The 13,629-nt window shown below is 46.7% G+C and overlaps 1 protein-coding gene across 13 annotated transcripts in view; it reads left to right on the forward strand.

Annotated features, from left to right (window-relative positions):
- HDAC8 (histone deacetylase 8) overlaps nt 1-13,629 on the forward strand; it is a 99,261-nt gene that overhangs the window by 18,205 nt on the left and 67,427 nt on the right. The gene's annotated exons all lie outside the window — the stretch shown is intronic.

A 13,629-nucleotide genomic window follows, 5' to 3' on the forward strand; every position in this document is an offset into this window, starting at 1 on the left:
TCTCTGAATTTCAGGAGAAAGTAGTATTTTATCTTCTGAAGCACAAGGACTGTGTTTAATAGCATGTGCAAATGCGAAAGTCACCCCTCTTTCTAATAGAATCATAAGATTTTCTATACCAGATTGGACCAACAGCCTGTCAGTTTTGGTATACTGCCTGTGATAGTAATCTATAGTTGATGCATTGGAAAAAAATCCTCAGGAAGTACCTCATCAATTGTGGAATGCTGTATTTAGGGACAGGGCAAGATTTCTTCTTGACCTCGGCGGCCCAGTGTTTTCCTTGAAGCATGAGATTTGGTCCCTCTATTCTGTGTGTCTACCAGATGGGGTCATTCATAAAGTTCTCTCATCCTCTTGAAATCCAGCTGCAGCTTTTGCTTTCTACAGCAGTGCATTTCCTGAGCTGACGGGGAGTTCTGTCCATACTTCTTCCCAATGTGCACACTTTGGGGATCCATCTAAAAATACTGGCAGTTTAAGGTGAACCCCCAGGTCAGCATTAGAACTGTCCAAATCTGGATTTGGTTTTTGTTTCCACTGAGCGGGCGGAATTCAGATTAGTCAGGCAGAACAGTCTCAGTCTGCTCAGGATGAATGGCTTTTTAACGATTTCTTATGCTGTTCTGTTTTGACTACACTACCTGGGATCTCCCTCATGGGTGATGCCTGGAACTAAGAAACAATCTCAACAACTTTGCCTCCGATGTGCTGAGCAAGGCTAACGCTAAAAGACATCATTACATCATTGTCAGTGCAGCTGTCCTGTGAGTGTTAAGTGTGCACTAGAACTCCCTAAGACATTTTCAGTGAGACATTTGGAGACTGATTTCAAAATCCCAACAACTTACTTTTCTGTTCAATGTATGCTATATTCTGGCTAATGCCAGACATTATGTCTGAGCTATTAACTCCTGAGAACAGACATTTATAATGGAAATACTGACATAACCTTCAGGTAGAGCAGGGGTGGGCAAACTACGGCTCTTGGGCCAGAGCCGGCCCCTCTGGGCTTTGGAGCCGGCCCGTGGGATTGTCTCCCATGGCACTGCGGGCCCCACGCCGCTCTCAGAAGCGGCTGGCATCAGGGCCACAGTGCTTCCTGGAACGGTGCAGTGCCAAGGACAGGGCAGGCATGCAGGGAGCCTGCCCTGGCCCCAGTGTGCGCCGCTGCCACCCTGGAGCCGCTTTAAGTAAGCAGCACTGGGCCGGAGCTTGAACCCCTCCTGCACCCCTGCCCTGAGCCACCTCCCGCACTCCACACCCCTCCTGCACCCCTGCCCTGACCCCCCTCCTGCACTCTGCACCCTTGCCCTGAGCCCCACCACAGTCTGCACCTCTCCTGCACCCCAACCCCTTTCCCTGAGCCCCTTCATACACTCCACACACCTCCTCTGCCCCAATCCCTTGCCCTGAGCCCCTTCCTGCACACTGCACTCCCCACACACACACTCTGCACTCTGTCCTGCACCCCAACCCGCTGCCCCAGCCCTGCATACAATTTTCTTACCCAGATGTGGCCCTCGGCCCAAAAACTTTGCTCACCCCCAAGCTAGAGACACAATACATGACTAACAGACTCCACATACTGGCAGAAGTTGGGGGAAATCCACTGAAGGGTTAGGAAAACCCTCTGACTTAACCTAGAGCTCTCCCTAGTGGTACCTTGGCTAAAGCTGGAAAGGACGTTTTAAAATCAGTACATGAAATGTGCACTTTTTGGCATTCAACATTTCATAGAATATTAGGATTGAAAGGGATCTCAGGAGGTCATCTAATCCAACCTCCTGTTCAGAGCAGGACCATCAACTAAATCATCCCAGCCAGGGCTTTGTCAAGCCTAACCTTAAAAACCTTTAAGGAAGGAGATTCCACCACCTCCCTAGGTAATTCATTCCAGTGCTTCACCATCCTCCTAGTGAAATAGTTTTTCCTAATATCCAACCTAGACCTCCCACACTGCAACTTGAGACCATTATTCCTTTTTCTGTCATCTGCTACCACTGAGAACAGTCTAGATCCATCCTCTTTGGAACTCCCTTTCAGGTAGTTGAAAGCAGGTGTCAAATCCCCCCTCATTCTTCTGCAGACTAAACAATCCCAGTTCCCTCAGCCTCTCTTCATAAATCATGTGCTCCAGCCCCCTAATCATTTTTGTTGCCCCTTTGTTGTACTCTTTCCAATTTTTCCACATCCTCCTTGTAGTGTGCAGCCCAAAACTGGACACAGTACTCCAGATGAGGCCTCACTAGTGCCGAATAAAGCGGAATAATCACGTCCCTTGTTTTGCTGGCGATGCCACTACGTATACAGCCCAAAATGCCGTTAGCCTTCTTGGCAACAAGGGCACACTGTCGACTCTCATCCAGCTTCTAATTACTAAATAAAAATGCTTTGTGTCAAGACAGGTGCCCAAACCCAGTTGGACGTGCAGGGTGATAAGCAGTAGTTATTGTTGGGATTATGTACCTGGGTATCAGTCTAAGCGTGGGAGAATTGCAAGATTCCACCTGGAAGCAGATGAGGGCAAGAGGCTGAACACCTGAGGCGATAGCGCTCAGATAGCCCAGAACCGGGACAAGAAGTACAGACAGTCCTGTAACTGTAACACCGCTGTAGTGGATGCGCGCCACCTTTGGAGCGCTGCCACCAGAAGTTCCTGAGAAGTTGCTGGGAGGCACTGGCGCCCGAACCGTGGCCCTGCCCCTGCTTGGCCTCTTCCCCTGTGGCCTCACCCATGATCTGCCACTTCCTGCCCTTGCTGTGCCTCTTCCCCCTGAGACCCCAGTTGCTCACTCCTCTCCGCCCTCTCCCCCCCCCATTGCTCACCCATAAGGCAAGAGGGGGCAGAAAGGAATGGGCAGGGAGGAGCAGACAGCAGGTAGAGAGGAACAAGTGGCGGGAAGGGGGAGGAGGCAGAGTGGGGGTGTGAAGAGCAGAGTGGATAATGGGGCCTCAGGGGAAGAGGCCAAGCGGGGATGGGGCCACAGTCCAGGCACTAGTGGTTCCTCCCACTTCTAGGGAGCTTTTGGTGCTCACATCCTGCCTCCCCAAACACAAGAGTCATGTGCTGCATATAGACAACTGTAAGTGAAACAGGTTAGCAAAAACTCTGTGTTTTGGGTTGTTTGTTTTTTTTTCAGTTTGCCTTATATCGTCAGTTTCTCTGTTCATTAAATGACCTTTAAAAATGAAAAGGGAGCTGAAAAACCCTCAAGCCTATTTTAAAAAAGACGTTAAAAGGAAAATCCTCAGGCTATGCTGTTTAACAGGTGTTTAGTCACAAACAAGGATTTTTTTCTAAGTCAACTCCAAAAAAGTCAAATTGTATCTCTTTAGAACCTTAATTAGATCCACAACGTAATATTGGGGCTGCTAGACTGCTAATTTGTTTGCTATGTTTTGCGTTGTAATCCAGACTGAGACTAAGGGTATGTCTACACTACGGGATTGTTCTGATTTTACAGAAACTGGTATTTGGAAACAGATTGTATGAAGTCGAGTGCACGCGGCCACACTAAGCACACTAATTCGGTGTGCGTGTACCGAGGCTAGCATTGATTTCCAGAGTGTTGCAGTTTGGGTAGCTATTCTATAGTTCCTGTAGTCTCCCCCGCCCATTGGAATTCTGGGTTGAGATCACAGTGCATGATGGGGCAAAAACAGTGTCGCAGGTGATTCTGGGTAAATGTCATCAGTCAATCCTCCCTCCATGAAGGCAACGGCAGACAATCATTTTGCGCCCTTTTTTCTGGATTGTCCTGGCAGATGCCATAGCTCGGCAAACATGGAGCCCGTTTAGCCTTTTTGCACTGTCACCATATGTCTACTGGATGCTGCTGACAGATGCAGTACTGCAGTGCTACACAGCAGCATCCCCTTGCCTTTGCAAGTTAGCAGAGACGGTTACCAGCCATATTGTACCGTCTGTTGCTGTCATGGGTGCTCCTGGCTGGCCTCGGTGAGGTCGGCCGGGGGCGCATGGACAAAAATGGGAATGACTCCCCAAGTCATTCCCTTCTTTAAGTTTTGTGTAAAGGGAGAGTCAGTCCTGCCTAGAATATCAGGCAAGTCTACTAAAGAACCAGAGAGGCAAACAGCCGCTCTGGGTCAGAGCCCCAGACATCCCGCAGAAATGATGAGCTGCATGCCATTCTAGGGGGTGCCCCTGCAACAACAACACCCTCTGCTTCCCTCCTCCCCCACCCCTTCTGGGCTACCATGGCAGTTATCCTCCCATTTGTGTGATGAAGTAATAAAGAATGCATGAAGAAACAATACTGACTTTATTGCCTCTGCAAGCAGAGATAAAGGGGGGAGGCAGCCTCCAGCTGCTATGATATTCTAGGCAGGACTGAATCTCCATTAGACAAAGCTTAAAGAAGGGAATCACTGGGAGTCGTTCCCATTTTTGCCCAGGCGCCCCTGGCCGACCTCACCGAGGCCAGCCAGGAACACTCACGGGACGACAATGATGGATACCAGTCATGTTGTACTGTCTGCCATCAGGAAGGGAAGGGAAGGGAATGCTGCTGTGTAGCGCTGCAGCTCTATGTCTGCCAGCAGCATCCAGTAGACATATGATGACATTGAAAAAAAGGCGAGAAATGATTTTTTTCCCTTTTTCATGGGGGGGCTGACGACATACACCCTGAACCACCCGCAACAATGTGTTTGACCCTTCAGGCATTGGGAGCTCAGCCAAGAATGCAAATAGTTTTCAGAGACTGTGGGAACTGTGGGATAGCTAGAGTCCTCAGTCACCCCTTCCCCCTCACCCCCGGGAGCGTCCATTTGATTCTTTGGCTTTCCATTACCCTTGTCTCAGCTCCTTAAGTTTCATGCAGCACTGTGTTGAGTCCCTCTTGTGGCTCTCTCTGTCTTGGAGATTTTTTTCAAATGCTTTGGTATCTCATCTATTGGAACAGAGCTCTGATAGAACAGATTCATCTCCCCATACAGAGATCAACTTCAGTATCTCCCGTACGGTCCATGCTGAAGCTCTTTTTCGATTCTGGGACTGCGTGGTCACCTGTGCTGATCGGTACTCCATGCTGGGCAAACACAAAATGAAAATCAGAAGTTCACGGGGCTTTTCCTGTCTATCTGACCAGTGCATCCGAGTTCAGATTGTGACCGCTCTGGACAGCAATGGTGCACTGTGGGATAGCACCCGGAGGCCAATACCGTCGAATTGCAACCACACTAACCCTAATCCGAAATGGCAGTACTGATTTCAGCGCTACTTCCCTCATCGGGGAGGAGTACAGATATGGGTATTAAGAGCCCTTTATATCGATATAAAGGGCTTTGTTGTGTGGACGGGTGCAGGGTTAATGCGATTTAACGCTGCTAAGTTCGATATAAACTCATAGTGTAGACCAGGCCTAAAGCCCAGTCCTTATGGCAGATAGATTGGTCTGTGCAGCTTTTTCAGGCTCATTGTGAAATCTAGTCAATTTCAAAAAGGAGTTATAGTAGTAGATGTTCCCTTGCCAATTTCAATGGGTTTACAATGACATTTTTCCAATATATCAAGATGGTTCTCTTCTGTGCTGTGCAGAAGACCCATGTGAACAACAGAGGAACCTGGGTACATGGGAAACAGGGCAATGAGCTACCCACGAGGCATTGTCAAATGCACAAAAGTAAAGAAGCTGGGGAGGGTGAATGTCATTTTTTCTGAACTTTCAGTTGTAATCCTCTTTGGCCTATTGTGATTATAACTAGCACCTAACACTTTCAGATTCTGGCTTTTTAAAAAGTTGACTGGGACCCTTTAGCGCCAGAAGAGTGCACATTGATGGAATGATCTCCAAAGAGAATGTAGGGAATGAGGTATGAAATTCAATAGTTAAATGATTCCAGGTTTTTGTACCATCCCCCCATTTTTAATAGAGGAAATAATGGTGCTATAAAACCATAGAAGCCCTTTTCTGTAAAAGTCATTGAGCCAGATCTCAAAAGAGAGCTATGCATTTGACAGGCAACTTGAACTGTGGTGCAGGGTGGGGAGGAGAGAAGGGGAGGCAGAAATACTGGGATTTGACTTTCTAGTAATAAAATAGGTATTGGAAAAAGGGGAATCTGGGTGGCTTGATTCTGAACTCCCAGTTCCATGGGGGTGACTTTTGGCAATGAAGGCTCAGGCTTGTTAGTTAACTTGCCCTCCTTCAACTCATTGCACTTATGGAAAAGGGAAAAAATCGATCTGGAAGATCAGCTGTTCTCTGAAAAAAAAAACTGGTAAAACAGGGCTTTGACACCAAAGATCTCTTCCTTGCAATTATACAGATTCAGCTGCTGATGTTAAGGAGGAAAACAAGCTTTTTTACTTCTGGTAGGTCCACGGAGCCTGCAAAGGTATGAGAGAGTAGAATCCAAATCACTCTTTCTTGCACATCAGTAGAATTAAATTCTAATGGGATATGCTGTACCATTCCCCAGGGTACAGTCTGGACTGTTGGATAACTGTGTCCCCTCAACTCTTCAATTGGGGGTGTCTTTTACACTGCTTCACTGTAACAACAAGCGCTCCTGGTCCATTGACATACAACCTCTAACCTGCAAAATCACTCCCAGCCGAATTACATGAGTGCTTCTAGCCAGCCATTCATGAATGCTATTACAGAGCGACTCCAGCAAATTCCCAGTTCCAGACCTGTCCCCAGAAATATTCATCTTGTACTGCCCAGCACCCTCCTGGACAATACAAGCTCCTAGAAAGTCTGTCATTTCATTAACAGGGTTTGTGCATATTATTTTCTATTGTCTCAAATGGAGGTTTCCAGATACTTCAATCCAAGAACACACTGGTTTAGATCAGGGGTCAGCAATCTCTGGCACGTGGCGGTCTGGGCCAGTTTGTTTACCTGCTGTGTCGGCAGGTTTGGCTAATCGCGGCTCCCACTGGCCGTGGTTCACTGCTCCAGGCCAATGGGGATGCAGGAAGCCATGGCCAGCACATCCCTCAGCCTGTGCCGCTTTCTTCTGCCCCCTTTGGCCTGGGACAGTGAACCGTGGCCAGTGGGAGTTGTGATCGGCTGAACCTGTTGACCTGGCAGGTAAACAAACTGGTCCAGCCCGCCAGGGTGCTTACCCTGGCGAGCAGCATGCCAGAGGTTGCCGACCTCTGGTTTAGATAAAACAATATAACAAGTTCATTAACTTACAGAAAGAGAGATTTTTAAGTGATTACAAGGAATGAGGTATAAAAGATATTGTGAGACACTGCATCAAATGGCTTACTAAATCCAAATATGTGATGCACATAGGTTCCTATAGCCTGCTGGCAATTTAGTAATTCTGTCCATTAAAGTCAGTTTTGTCTAAAGAATTAATCTTTATAAACTCATGCTGCTTATTGCACGAGTCCATTCGGTGACTTCTTTCTTCATGCTGGATGGTCCATCATTTCTCTTGGGGATTGCGTTTGAACTTTCAGATGGTTATTGCTAGGATCATTCTCCTTTTCTCTTTGAATATTGTCTACTTGCTCTTCACTAGTTTTTGTTATCAAGTATCAGAGGGGTAGCCGTGTTAGTCTGGATCTGTGAAAGCAGCAAAGAATCCTGTGTCACCTTATAGACTAACAGACGTTTTGGAGCATGAGCTTTCGTGGGTGAATACCCACTTCTTCAGATGCATGTGGTGGAAATATCCAGGGGCAGGTATATATATGCTAGCAAGCAAGCTAGAGATAACGAGGTCAGTTCAATCAGGGAGGATGAGGCCCTGTTCTAGCAGTTGAGGTGTGAAAACCAAGAGAGGAGAAACTGGTTCTGTAGTTGGCAAGCCATTCACAGTCTTTGTTCAATCTTGAGCTGATGGTGTCAAATTTGCAGATGAACTGAAGCTCAGCAGTTTCCCTTTGAAGTCTGGTCCTGAAGTTTTTTTGCTGCAGGATGGCCACCTTAAGGTCTGCTATAGTGTGGCCAGGGAGGTTGAAGTGCTCTCCTACAGGTTTTTGTATATTGCCATTCCTAATGTCTGATTTGTGTCCGTTCATCCTTTTCCGTAGAGACTGTCCAGTTTGGCCAATGTACATAGCAGAGGGGCATTGCTGGCATATGATGGCGTATATTACATTGGTGGATGTGCAGGTGAATGAACCAGTGATGGTGTGGCTGATCTGGTTAGGTCCTGTGATGGTGTCGCTGGTGTAGATATGTGGGCAGAGTTGGCATCGAGGTTTGTTGCATGGATTGGTTCCTGAGCTAGAGTTATTATGGTGTGGTGTGCAGTTACTGGTGAGAATATGTTTCAGGTTGGCAGGTTGTCTGTGGGCAAGGACTGGCCTGCCACCCAAGGCCTGTGAAAGTGTAGGATCATTGTCCAGGATGGGTTGTAGATCCTTGATGATGCGTTGGAGGGGTTTTAGCTGGGGGCTGTATGTGATGGCCAGTGGAGTCCTGTTGGTTTCTTTCTTGGGTTTGTCTTGCAGTAGGAGGCTTCTGGGTACATGTCTGGCTCTGTTGATCTGTTTGCTTATTTCCTCGTGCGGGTATTGTAGTTTTGAGAATGCTTGGTGGAGATTTTGTAGGTGTTGGTCTCTGTCTGAGGGGTTAGAGCAGATGTGGTTGTACCTCAGTGCTTGGCTGTAGACAATGGATCGTGTGATGTATCCGGGATGGAAGCTGGAGGCACGAAGGTAGGCACAGCGGTCGGTAGGTTTTCGATATAGGGTGGTGTTAATGTGACCATCACTTATTTGCACCGTGGTGTCAAGAAAGTGGACCTCCCGTGTAGATAGGTCCAGGCTGAGGTTGATGGTGGGGTGGAAGCTGTTGAAATCATGGTGGAATTTTTCCAGAGTCTCCTTCCCATGGGTCCAGATGATGAAGATATCATCAATATAGCGTAGGTAGAGAAGGGGCGTGAGTGGACGAGAGCTGAGGAAGCGTTGTTCCAGGTCGGCCATAAAGATATTGGCATATTGTGGGGCCATGCGGGTGCCCATAGCAGTGCCACTGTTCTGGAGATATATATTGTCATCAAATCTGAAATAGTTGTGTCTAAGTATAAAGGCACAGAGCTCAGCAGCCAGTTGTGCTGTGGCATCATCAGGGATAGTGTTCCTGACAGCTTGTATTCCATCTGTGTGTGGGATGTTTGTGTAGAGAGCCTCTACATCCATGGTGGCTAGGATGGTGTTTTCTGGGAGGTGACCAATGCATTGTAGACCCAGAAAACACATTAACACCACCCTATATCGAAAACCTACCGACCGCTGTGCCTACCTTAGTGTCTCCAGCTTCCATCCCGGACACATCACACGATCCATTGTCTACAGCCAAGCACTGAGGTACAACCGCATCTGCTCTAACCCCTCAGACAGAGACCAACACCTACAAAATCTCCACCAAGCATTCTCAAAACTACAATACCCGCACGAGGAAATAAGCAAACAGATCAACAGAGCCAGACGTGTACCCAGAAGCCTCCTACTGCAAGACAAACCCAAGAAAGAAACCAACAGGACTCCACTGGCCATCACATACAGCCCCCAGCTAAAACCCCTCCAACGCATCATCAAGGATCTACAACCCATCCTGGACAATGATCCTACACTTTCACAGGCCTTGGGTGGCAGGCCAGTCCTTGCCCACAGACAACCTGCCAACCTGAAACATATTCTCACCAGTAACTGCACACCGCACCATAATAACTCTAGCTCAGGAACCAATCCATGCAACAAACCTCGATGCCAACTCTGCCCACATATCTACACCAGCGACACCATCACAGGACCTAACCAGATCAGCCACGCCATCACTGATTCATTCACCTGCACATCCACCAATGTAATATACGCCATCATATGCCAGCAATGCCCCTCTGCTATGTACATCGGCCAAACTGGACAGTCTCTACGGAAAAGGATGAACGGACACAAATCAGACATTAGGAATGGCAATATACAAAAACCTGTAGGAGAGCACTTCAACCTCCCTGGCCACACTATAGCAGACCTTAAGGTGGCCATCCTGCAGCAAAAAAACTTCAGGACCAGACTTCAAAGGGAAACTGCTGAGCTTCAGTTCATCTGCAAATTTGACACCATCAGCTCAGGATTGAACAAAGACTGTGAATGGCTTGCCAACTACAGGACCAGTTTCTCCTCTCTTGGTTTTCACACCTCAACTGCTAGAACAGGGCCTCATCCTCCCTGATTGAACTGACCTCGTTATCTCTAGCTTGCTTGCTAGCATATATATACCTGCCCCTGGATATTTCCACCACATGCATCTGAAGAAGTGGGTATTCACCCACGAAAGCTCATGCTCCAAAACGTCTGTTAGTCTATAAGGTGCCACAGGATTCTTTGCTAGTTTTTGGTACTTTACCAGTTATCCATTCCTTCAAAAATAATTAGCAGTATTGTAAAATCCATTAGATTAATTGTATGATAATCCCACATTTTAACATGGGTCTCTGTCTCAAGTTAGGACTTGACACATTGAAAGAACTGAGCAATATTCAGGCAAGCTGTAAGCATGGTGCAAAACAGAATGAAGGGAGACTTCAGTGCAAACTTTATCTGTTGGGGACACTCTGTCTTGGTACATGCAATTAACTAATAACGATCCTTTGTATCTTAGAGGCAGGAGTTGCTGTGCCACACTGAAAGTGAATAAGTACATTCTTCATCTTTTATCTTTCTTTAACTCGCTGCTTTTTCTGCAACTGTTGGGGTGTGGGTGTATACACACACACATGCACTTTTATTTTGGATTCCTAGTCAGATTGGTGTGTATCCAGAACAAGTGCTCCTTTGTCAAAATTATCTGCTTGTGGGGGAGGCAGGATGTTGGCTTAATTGCTTCCTGAGGTCATAAGCATAGAAATGGAAACCACAGTCTTCATGAGTTCAGGGCTTGAAGTTCAAAATAGTCTAGGATAGCTTGGAGCTAAGGGTTGGTGCCTTTTATTGAGCAAATGCTGACCTTTCACCTCTGGAACCATGCTCAAAGCTTTCATCCAGCATGAATCTAGGAGATAAATTATCCCAAAGGAGGCATCTTTGCAGCAGCTAATTCGCCATCCTGGAAGGTGCACTTGGGCAATAGCTGGTTCTACTTTTCTTTTGATTAGTATTTTAAATTGTCATCTGCTATATTTATAGCTTCAAAAGACCCAAACAGCTGATGTTGCTGTCTTGTCTTTCAGCACAGATGGGATGCAAAAGGCCACTTTGCCACTCATAGACCTTAAGCCCAGAAGGGACCATCCTGATCATCTAGTCTGACCTCCTGCATGTCGCAGGCCACAGAACCTCACCCACCCACTCCTGTAATAGGCCCATTATCACTGGCTGAGTTACCAAAGTTCTCAAAGCTTGATTTAAAGCCTTCAAGTTACAGAGAATCAACTATTTATTGTAGTTCAAATGAGCAAGTGACCCAGGCTTCAAGCTATAGAGGAAGATGAAAATCCTCCAGGATGTCTGCCCATCTGACCTGGGGGGGAAATTCCTATCTGACCCCAAACATGGTGATCTGTTAGATCCAGAACATGTGGGCAGGACCCACCAATCAGCCACCTGAGAAAGAATTCACCATAGTAACTTCAAGCCCTCTCCATCTAGTATCTCATCTCCAGCCATTAGAGATATTTGCTAATAGAAATCGTGAGTGGGCCAGATGCCATTATAGGTAATCTTCTTATACCATCCTCTCCAGATGAGTCTTGAAACAAATTAGGGTTTGGGGTTTTTTTGCCCCCACTGCTCCCCTTGGAAGGCTGTTCCAGAACTTCACTACTTTGATAGTTAGAAACCTTCACCTAATTTCAAGTTTTAACTTACTAATGGCCAGTTTATATCCATTTGTTCCTATGCCAACACTGGCCTTTGCCTTAAATAACTCCTCTTCCTCCCTGGTGTTTGTCCCTCTGATAAGATTGCTTTTTCGAAACACATCTCCTCATAGCCTTCATTTGGTTAGACTAAACAAGGCAAGCTCCTGAAGTCTCCTTTCATAAGGTAGTTTCTCTGTTCCTCGAATCATCCTAGTTGCCCTTCTCTGCACCTGTTCCAGTTTGAATTCATCCTTCTTAAACATGGGAGACAAGAATTGCATACAGCATTCCAGATGAGGTCTCACCAGTGCCTTGTATAATGGTACTAAACACTTCCCTGTCTCTACTCTCAATACCTCACCTGATGCATCCTAAAATTGGATTAGCCTTTCTCATTGCAGCTCAGAGTGATTCTGTGATTGAGAAATACACCCAAGTCTTTCTCCCCCTCTGTAACTTCCAACTGATACATCCCCATCTTATAGCAAAAGAAACTTGTGAGTCCCTAAGTGCATGACCTTGCACTTTTAACTGTTAAATTTAATCGCCTTTCTGTTACTCCAGTTTTCAAGGTCATTCAAATCTTCTTTTATGATGTTGCGGTCCTCCTCCATATTGGCAATACCTCCAAACTTTGTGTCATCCGCAAATTTTATTAGCACACTTCCACTTTTTGTTCCAAAGTCATTAATGGAAATGTTAAATAAGCTTGGTCCCAGGATCAATCCCTGAGGAGCTCCAATAGTAACATCCCTCCAGCCTGACAGTTCACCTTTCAGTATGACCTGTTGTAGTTACCCCTTTAACCACTCTTATCAGCTAGGCACAAAAAATGGAAAGCACTTGCCAAAGTGCTCTCCTTAGATTGTTTTTATGTGTCAGTCACCCTGGGATAGCAGCAGTAAATGCCAGCAATTCTCATTGTCCCTTCAGTAGTTTCCCTAAGATGGTTCTCTCACTGCTCTTATCGGCACCAGCTTTATCTTGGTTAGCTCCACTAGTGATAGCAATAGTGAGAGTGCTAGTATAGAGGAGATCCTGGTGGCTACCAGCATCTTAATCCATGTATCATCTCACTCTGTCATCTAGAAGAATTAGGCCTGTGTATGAATGGGATTAGGTGACAGGGTTGCTGGGGACTGGACTCTATGATCCTGGAGGACCCCTCCAGTCCAGTGCCTGGCTATGTAGGCCCTACAGTGGTAACAATTCCCTTTGCTGGTCTACAGTGGCACTCCTACCTGGTGTAGAAGCTGTAGTCATGGTACAGAGAACAATGGTGTTTCCTGCCATCGGCACTTAATGCAAACTTGAGCCAATGTAACTGAGGATAGTAACTTTCTTCATGAGTGATCTAGCTGTTGGAGACCTACCCTGACTTAGAGTCCAGTTGTGCTCCCTTTGGGGAGAGGGAGATTCATTATTTTAAAAAAGTGAATACATTTGATTCTAATAAAGATGGCCAAGAGACAGGCCAGGTGGATGCTGCAGGTTCCCTGCGCAGCCCTGCCAATGGACCTCCCCAAGCCTGTCTTTGTGGCCTTTCCAGTGCGGGCTAATCCTGCACTGCAGTGACCCCTGCTACACCAGTCCTGAACTGCTACCTAGTTTTACCCATTAGCTAAGTGCCCAATTTCAGCATCCTCTGCTAGTCCAGTCCCAGAGAGGACTGTCAGTCATACTGTGAATTGTTAGCTCTGTAATGTGGGCCGTGGTCTATAAGGGACTAGTCCAGGAAGCCACTGTGGTATAAGATTAATATGCTAAAATACTCTGTCCCCAGTACATTAAGAGCCCCTGCTAGACTGTCCCCGCTTCTGTGGTGCGGAG

This window comes from Gopherus evgoodei, chromosome 9, assembly GCF_007399415.2.
Source record: "Gopherus evgoodei ecotype Sinaloan lineage chromosome 9, rGopEvg1_v1.p, whole genome shotgun sequence".
Lineage (NCBI taxonomy): Eukaryota > Metazoa > Chordata > Testudines > Testudinidae > Gopherus > Gopherus evgoodei.